Here is a 7,496-nt window from a genome sequence, read left to right as displayed (position 1 = left end):
AATTCTCTCTCTCTCTCTCTCTCTCTCTCTCTCTCTCTCTCTCTCTCTCTCTCTCTCTCTCTCTCCCTCCCTCCCTCCCTCCCTCCATCCCTCCATCCCTCCCCTCCTCTCTCCCTCCCTCTCTCTCCCTCCCTCCCTCCATCCCCCCCTTTCACACACATTAATTTGCATCAGGAAATTTTTGAAAATACATGTTAAGAGTCATACACAAGGTATAAGAGTGCCCAACAGACCAAAAAGTTGAGGCTTAAGTAATTTCCCCAGCTTTAGAAAGATGGAGGCACTGAATCCGGATCAGCTGCTGCTGCCGGGACAGTAGCTGCGACCGGCTGGGTTAGCACTGGGTCCCATCTCCACCACCGACCAAGGGCAGTAGGTTCTGCCCACGGCCTCTTTTTGAGACCTGGCAGTCAGCCCCATGTTATGGGCCTGGAGGGGCAAAGAGGACGAGGGAGCCGAGAGCCCCAAGCCGCGCCTGCCTCAAGGGACATGGACTACCTGGATTGCCACGAGCTGGAAGTTGACATTGAGTCCAGGCTGAGGGTGGAGGCTGAAAGAAGCTGGTAAGGTGAAGATGTTCCAATACCTTTACCAGAAGATAACAGCATCGACGCACATAGACTAGATGTAACTGATCCAGACAGACAGCCTGGCTCATTAGAAGTTAGTGGAAACAAAGTACATAAGAATCTATCAGCCTGACCCTGGATCCTAGTGGAGGCTCTGTGCGGTCAGATGATTTGGATGAAGGCGGGGAGGATGACCTGGAAGCCTTAGACACCCCATCAAAGAACAGTGATGACTTTGAGTGAGGAGATGATCTTCCCAAACACAAAGCACTACTGAAGTCATTGCGGAAGGCTCGACTACTGCTGGCTACACAACCACAGAAGAAAAGGAAGATGGACGCCGCTGGCGGTGTTCAGGATCAGAGAGCAGGACCACAGAGCAGATATGAAAGCAGTCAAGCCCTACAGAAAAGTAATTACCCATGGAGGCTATTATGCGGATGGTTTAAATGCCACCGTTGTATTTCCTGTCATGAAGCAGAGAACTGCATGTTCATTTACTTAAACGGTGCAACAACTCAAAGGAAGACACCCAGTCTGGGATGGCTCAGGAGATGCCACCAGCAGACTGATAGACGATTAAGGAAAAACCTAGAGTCTCTAATCATGGTCCACCCCTCTTGGTTTATCCGAACACTTCTGGCTGCTACAAGACCGTTGATCAGTTCAAAATTCAGTCAGAAAATTAAATGCGTCTTTAATTTGGCAGAACAGGCGGAGCTTGTTCCCATGGAGTGTGTTGGCATACCTCAGTGCATCAAACAAGTTGATCAAGAGCTTAATGGAAAACAAAACCAAAGAGTGAGCAGTAAGTTCTGCGCCCTGCCCAGACGAGACAAAGAGTACCGACCAGGCAAGTGGAGCTGTAGTGCAGCATAGTGCACTCATAGCTCAAGTGCTTATGTAATAATCTGTTACAAAATTTACTTGACTTCTTTCCAAATGGATTCTTGTGTAAAGGACTGTTCACTGCTGCTGTGGTTCCCAACTCTTGAGTTTAGCTCTTTAATGATTATATTATAATAATTTTATATTGCTATATAACAGAGAGCTACTTTTTATATAAAGCAATTTTGCATTAGTTTATTTGAATGATGCATCTTCAGTAAAATGTGTGTGTGTGTGTGTGTGTGTGTGTGTGTGTGTGTGTGTGTGTACAAAGGAAAGAAATAATACATATTTCTTATGTTGGGGGCACTATTTTTTAGTGTGTACCTTTTATCTCATGGAAGAATATAGAGGTAAATAAGATGACAATTTTAAATGTAAAGTACATGTAAGATCTTGTTTTTTGTAAATGGTTGGATACATTTCCTGGGTAACTTAGGTTGGGTTGTCCTTAAAGCAGAGACATCTAAACTGACGCCAAGAAGCACCTAGGGTCATGCATGTGGTCTGGTCAGTAGTAGCAGCCTGAGCTTCTCCTCACCTTAAAGCACACTGCTCCCAAATGTGGTGGAAGGGCAGGCAAGTGAATGGTTCACTTTCCTCTCTAAGGACATGTGTTAGAACCAGAACCAGAGATTGTGAGAAGCTGGTAGTTAGGGTTTGTATATATGTATATAGGGGACATTTTATTTTACCCAAAGTCAGAACTGTTTTGAAAGAGAAAGAAAGAAAGAAAGAAAGAAAGAAAGAAAGAAAGAAAGAAAGAAAGAAAGAAAGAAAAAGAAGAAAATAAAGATAGAAAGGAGCCTATCAAGATATGCTCGCTAACATGAAGTGAGTTGTGTCCATGTGGAAAGCTGCCTGTGACAAGTGTTGATGGTCAGCCGCATCTGTAGAGTGGATGGGCTGCTTTTGAAATGCTCTCACGGTAAGGCATCAGAGACCCTCCTCGTCAGCTAGCTGACCACAGTGGCATTGGACCTAAGCAGATGGGTGTTCACGTTGCTGATGGATGGTGTTGACAGTGCTGTGCGTGGGTCCGTTCTTTAAGCACTGAAGACCGATGGTATGCGTGCAGGATGTTTGCTGTAGGTAAGTCTTTATTTCATGTGGGTAAGTACATTGACTGAACATTGAAATAAATATTATTTGTGCCTCAAAAAAAAAGAAAAGAAAAGAAAGGAAGGAAGGAAGGAAGGAAGAAAGAAAGAAAGAAAGAAAGAAAGAAAGAAAGGAGAAAAGCCTGGGTAGGGAGGGTTTGAGGTATGCTGGGAGGTGCTGAGGATTAGCTGGGAGAAAAATATACAGAGCAAGATTGAATTCTACTGTGGTTAAAGTCCCTCAAGAAATCTCTGGCCCTGCCACAGAATAGACGAGAAGTCTGTCCAGGGAAATCTGGGCGTGGAGACTCTTATTCTCAGTCTTCTTCTACAGTTATTATTTCCCGGCTGCCAAGACTTCTTCTATTGCACTCCTCCCAGAAGAATGCTCTAGAGTCTCGAAGAAGCCCTTTCCGGCACTTTAGGAGAGAAAGGATTAGGACACAGGACAGCTAAGGCAAAGGTCAGAGAGAAACCTTGCCGTTGTTCCTTTGACTTGAAGCTATCGCACTTTAGGGCCTGATACATGGTTCCTTGCTTTCTTGCTTTGATTCCCAACACATTAGGTAGGTGGGCAACAAGTGAGAGGCAGAAACGACAGCCTCTGACCACCTCCTCCACTTGACAATACACGAAGACAGAGGACCCACTGAGACTGACCAAGGAAACATTAGGTAGAAGAGCGCTGTCCATTCACTTTCCCTATTTATAACCAATAAACTAGAAGCAAAGGAGGAAAACAGGATGAGAGGGAGGAGGGGAAGAAGAAAAAGAAACAGTGACTCTAGAATCAGTTTCCAGATACAGCTATAGTTTGACCCGTCTTATGTCCTTTCTAGGGCTCAGCATGGCCCTCAGCCTATATTTTCTTTTATGTACTAAGCAGGTCTTAAGACTAACAAAGTTATGCTGCAATTTTTCTTTTCTTTTTTGAGTCTCGAAGTTCAAAGTTGCGGGTAAGAAGCGTAAGAGGTTTTCTTACCAAAAGTGAGTCATAAAAAATAGAAATGAAACAGAAAGAGAAAGGGACGGAGCGGAGTCCTTGGAATCTCCAGGGTTGCACTGTATTAACAGGAAATTCCATTCTCTCATTCTGTTCAACTCTGCTCTGAGAGCAGTCCAGGGATTCACAAGTGGCCAGATTACACACACACACACACACACACACACACACACACACACACACACACACATCACCACATACACACACACCACACCACACACACACCACATACACACATATAACACACACACCGCACACACACACACCACATACACACCACATACACACACTCCACATACATACACACCCCCCACATACACACACATACTACATACACACAAACCTTCCATACATACCACAAACACACACATAGCACACATACACATCACACCATACATACACATATACCACACTACACACACACACACACACACACACACACACACACACAGACACACAACGAGGAACAGAGAATATTTACTGTTTTATCTTGTTCCTATCAAATACTGCTTTTTAATCTGGATTCTCTGCTTTTTGAAAAAGATTTATTTACTTATTATCATATGTACAGAGCTCTGCCTGCAGAGAAGAGGGCATCGGATCACATTATAGATGGTTGTGAGCCACCATGTGGTTGTTGGGAATTGAGCTCAGGACCTCTGAAGGAACAGTCAGTGCCCTTAACCTCTGAGCCATCTCTCCAGCCCCCATTCTCTGCTTTAACTTGTAGCAGTGGTGACTATTCAAACACCTTTGTGTTGAAAGGAGAAGCGTGCCATGTTACTTTCAGGGGGTACTCTGTCATACCGTCTTCAGTGTGGTTATTTCTCATGCCCAATCTGTCAAAGGAACAGTAACAGTGACTCAAAAAGATTTAATCTTTTATTTTAAAAACAGTTTTAAATATCCTGAAAATTATGTTTATCCTTGATACTCTGGCATGACATGTTTCTTTTAGTTCATAAAACTGGGCAGTGGAGGGAATGTCAGTTTCTAACCTTGTCCACCTCAGATCCTGTTGTCTCTTTCTTGTCTAGTATAATGGTGTCTGTCGAGGGGTGATTGAAGATAACACTGGATGTCCTTATCACTCTTCCTACAACTGGTTACCATAATGATGGGAACGTGGCTAAAGTCTGTACAGCAGTCTGTCCTCAATCAACCAATAACTAAGGAGCCACCAGATAAAGCAACCTGTCTGAGTTCTAGAAATCAGTGATGACTCAAGCTCTTCCTACATCAGATATGTGTGCCGGTTAGTTTTTCTCAAGTTAACACAAACTAGTCATGAGAAAGAGAGGACATCAGTGGAGGAATTTCCTCCCTCAGACTGGCCTACATCTGGGAGATGATTAATGAGACAGGGGCCAGCCCACTGTGGGTGGAGCTGTCACTGAACAGGCAGTCCTGGGTTGAGCAAGAACACAAGTTGAGTAAACCATGGGATGGGAGCAAGCCAGGAAGGAGCACCCCTGCATGGCCCCTTGCTTCAGTCTTTGCCTCCAGGTCCTTGCTTTGACTTCCCTCAATGATAGGCTGTGCCCGGAAATGTAAGATGAAATTAACCCTTTCTTCCCCAAGCTGCTTTTGGTTAGTACAGCAATAGAAAAAAATAGATGAAGAAATGCAGACTACTTCCTACATGCCAGGTACTTTGCTAAGCATTTCCCAAACATGTTGCTATTTAATCCTTACTACCAACATACGAAAAGGAGACTGACATTCAAAACACATTCCAGTAATTACAATACTGGCAGTGACTAAAAAAACGTAATGGATACTTACGTCATCTCTGACCCCTCCAGCCCTCATGCCATATCAGTGTGTAACTGGATAGTGAGCTCATTTCCTATTCTAGAACACTAGGCTTAGAGGGATTAAATAGCATGGCCAAAGTGCCCATCTAGTAATGGAAGGGTTGGGATTTGAACACAGGTCTGTTTGACTCCAAAGCATAAGATAATTTCCTATTCACAACACACACAATGCTCTCTCCCATTGGAATCATCATTTCCTTATCAAGAGGCGTCTGTGGGCACTTAAGACGCTGAGGGGAAAGTTGTTATTCACGGGAAGACACGTAGAAGTTGTCTCACCTACTAAAATACCTGCAAGAGGCAGCCTTGTCACATATGCCTATGTCTTTCTACAAGCTCATATCCCTCAGCAATGGCAGGCCCAAGGACAGCCTATGTGTCAGATGACCAGCAACCAAGTTTCTCCTTATGAACGCTGAACACGAGATCCAAAGGTCCTACCAGACTAGGGCTGGCCAGAGTAGGAACTACTCGGAAGTGGCACCGGAAACAAGGAGAAATAAAGTGGCGCAAATGAGAAAGCAGAAAGATGGGTTGGAGACGTCTTCTTCTGTCACCGGCTCTATTTTCCATGAGGTCTGGGCAGTATTAGAAGTTTACATGGCCATATGTTTCCTCGTTTTCTCCTTCACCTGAATTAACTGGGGTAGGTTTCTTTCGAAAAGACAATGAACCCTGTTAGAGATCAGGGTCCCCTGTTCTATGTTAAGAATTTACATCTTCCTGCCTGCTGTTCTGCCAGCCACTTTAACTTATACTTCCGTTTTGGCACTTTTATATCTTTTTCAATTAATGTTAATTATGCATGTCTGTCTCCCACCTTTCCTTCAGATGAGGTACAGTCATCTTTTTCTCTAAACGCCCGGAAGAACCTGGCACACACAAGAGTTTTAACAAACATTCATTGAATTGAGTAACGTTATGTGAGGTAAGTAACAATGGCATTAAATGGGCCATGAAGAACTATATTAACGGCATTCCAGAATAGCTTTGTTTTCACTGTCATCAATGCACTTGAGTGTCTGCTCTCAAAGGTTACAGAGAAAGAAAAGGAAGTACTTATGTCTGGCCAGTCACTCCACACTGTGTACCCCTTTCTGCAGTAGAGAGCTGTCACACTTCCCCCACAGAAACCAGTCTCTTTACATTTAGGTTGGGTTTGACTGGAGTCAAAATGCGTAAGCCTCTTCCACACCCAAGGGTTCAATAAGTACTTATAAGGACCATCCTATGAGGGAGGAGCCTAGGTCCTGCTAAAATACTGATAGTATAGCTCCAATCTCAAGTGATCTCCAAAAGTCCATGTAGAAAGCATTTGGTTCCAAATAGGACACTATTAAGAGGTAGTGGAGTCTTTAGGAAGAGGGTGTAGTGCAAAACCATTCATGGCTTTGTGCCCTTGATGAGATGGTGGTGGCTGAGTCTCCTCTTTCTCTCTTTTGGTCCCTGGCTATATGATATGGTGCCTCGCAACAAAGTCAAGGCAATGAGGTACTTAGGTGTCTTGGGACAACCAGCCATGGACAAAGACTCTAAAACTGTGAACCCAAGTAAGCTCTTTCTGTTCAGTAGCTGATTGTGTGACATATTTGTTACAGCATCTGCAAACTGACAAACATACCCATAAAAGGCTATGACAGAAGTGAAAAGGAAATTTTTGTTTTGTTAAACTACTGAAATTTTGGAGGTTATCTGACAGAGCAACTGATTAATTAGAAAAATAAAATGAACTTTAAAGTTCTACCTATTAGACTCAAGAATTCAAATTTTCGAGCCGGGCGTGGTGGCGCACGCCTTTAATCCCAGCACTCGGGAGGTAGAGGCAAGTGAATCTCTGAGTTCAAGGCCAGCCTGGTCTACAAAGTGAGTCCAGGACAGCCAAGGCTACACAGAGAAACCCTGTCTCAAAAGACCAAAAAAAAAAAAAAAAAAAGAATTCAAATTTTCTAGCCTTTTACTCTTTGGTCATTTCTGTTATCAATATGGAATGGTTGATTGGCAGTCTTTCTGTCTTCCTTTATGTTTTCCTTCTTTCTTTCTTTTTTGGACTTATTTTGTTTTGTTTTGTTTTTTTGAGACAGGGTTTCTCTGTGTAGCGTTGACTGTCCTGGACTCACTT

The 7,496-nt window shown here is 43.6% G+C and overlaps 1 pseudogene across 1 annotated transcript; it reads left to right on the top strand.

Annotated features, from left to right (window-relative positions):
* The first annotated feature begins 567 nt into the window (after window positions 1–567).
* On the top strand, window positions 568–1,448 carry LOC311607322 (BCL2/adenovirus E1B 19 kDa protein-interacting protein 2-like; annotated as a pseudogene). Its single transcript has one exon. The product of its transcript is annotated as a BCL2/adenovirus E1B 19 kDa protein-interacting protein 2-like (transcript).
* Window positions 1,449–7,496: the final 6,048 nt, after the last annotated feature.

Source organism: Acomys minous (genome assembly GCF_964271855.1).
Source record: "Acomys minous genome assembly, chromosome: 10".
NCBI classification, from domain to species: Eukaryota; Metazoa; Chordata; class Mammalia; order Rodentia; family Muridae; genus Acomys; species Acomys minous.
This window is presented reverse-complemented; position numbering and strand designations above follow the sequence as displayed.